The sequence below is a fragment of the Bubalus kerabau genome, chromosome 11, assembly GCF_029407905.1.
Source record: "Bubalus kerabau isolate K-KA32 ecotype Philippines breed swamp buffalo chromosome 11, PCC_UOA_SB_1v2, whole genome shotgun sequence".
Classification (NCBI taxonomy): Eukaryota; Metazoa; Chordata; class Mammalia; order Artiodactyla; family Bovidae; genus Bubalus; species Bubalus kerabau.
The window spans coordinates 91,706,920-91,708,717 of NC_073634.1; positions in this window are offsets into that span (position 1 = coordinate 91,706,920).

Below are 1,798 nucleotides of genomic sequence, written 5' to 3' on the forward strand. Positions count from 1 at the left end.
CCTTTGGAGCAGCAGCCCGCAGGGAGCTCTCTGCCCTGGAGGGAGGGTGGGTGTTAACCCTGTCCTGGTGGCAGCTGCGAGTTCACACCTTGCAGACACACATCATGCACACATCTCTCACTGGACCTGCATGAAGGCCCCGGGAGACAGAGCGTGTTCCTTTCATGATCCTGCTTTGTACACTCGGATCTGAGCCTCCAAGGGTGCAGTAACTGCCTCCCCCAACTCCCAGGCCGGTTCCTGGCTCTTCACTCGCTGTCTCCACAGTGGGGAGCCTGCTGGTGTCCAGCCCAGGGTGCTGCCCACCCACCCACACTGCCCCGGCTCGGGGGTACCTGCTGACTTGCTGCACTGAGTACATGTGGCTGTTTTCATCTTCAATGTTCTGCCCTTGCAGCATGTTTGCCATATTTTCCCTTTTCTTGTTTTAGAAAATACTGAATTGGCCAAAAAGTTCCTCTGGGTTTTTCTGTAAGATGTCACGGAGACACCAGAACGAGCTTCTTGGCCAACCCAGTAGTATGGATCTGTGGCTCTTCTCTCAGCTAAGCGCGCTGCCTGTCTCGGACCCCTACCCTTGGACATACACTGACCATAAGACTGACATAGGACTGACTGCCAGGAATCTGGAGGAATCTGGAGGAATCTGAATGACCTGCTTGATGATTTCAGATATTCTTTGCACACTTGGTGTGAGGCGTGATGGGTCCTGGGATGTGCAAGGCAATGAGAGCCCTTGAGACACTTCAGTGCGGTGGGAAAGACAATGTGTATAAGAAAGAACATCCCCTCGGCATGCAGACAAGGGGGTGGGTGATCCTTAGCAAGCTGTGTGCTTGGTGTGCTGGGCTAGTGTTTTGAAATGTGAATTCCTCTTTTACCCTGCATTTCTGTGTTCCTGTTTTGGTCCCTCCCATTCAAACAGGACTTTTCTGCTCCTTATATCAGGTCAGGGGCTGAGAGCAGAAAGAAGTGAACAGAAAGCAGCCCTGTTTAGCTGAAGTGGTGCTGGGGGCTCTGCAGGGGGCAGGGGAGGGGGACGGTGGGCAGCCTCTCTTGCTGGGAATGATGGCTTTGGAAGGCTCACAATGGAGCCACTCGCTCAACATCACCCTGGGCTGTGGGAACCACCCACCCTTGCAGGGCTGCCCATACTGGTGACTGGCAGGAATACCAAAGCTCCATCCGTGCCCTGCTCTCCCTCTGAGCTGGCTCTGATGAGCCATTTCACCTCCTGTCTCCCGAGACTTGGCTGGAGGTGGCCTCCTCACCAACCTCACTTCAAGTCAGCTTCTCCCACTGCAAAATCCTGTCTCTCTTCCTACTTTACAAGTGAGTCTCTCAAGAGCACTCCTCGGTAAACCTTCTGCCTGCAGTTTTCTGTCTCACACCCTGTTTCCACGGAACCTCAAGGCCGTTGATATGGAACTGTTGTCAGAAGAGCCCTCTAAGTGGAAAACTGGAGCTGGAGTCCACGGCCACTGACGGCGTGGATCCTGTCACTAGGGGTGAGTGGACTGTGGCTGGTGCTTGAGAGACATTAAGGAGATGGTGACTAGAAGGTTGGTGGGATGGGGCAGCCGAGGCCAATTTGTTGGGGAGTGACAGGCTCAGGGTGAGTCATCACCTGTTGGAGGCAAACTACCTCCTTGGCAGCACTGAAGCAAATCCCAAAACTCTGCCTCTGGAAGACGGGTCAGCTGGAAGGACAGTCTTAATTCTAAGAATAGCAGAGTTTTGGAGAAGGTGAAGTTTTCGGGCCTCCAAGGTCAAGGTCCAGTAGGGAAGAGGTGCTTGG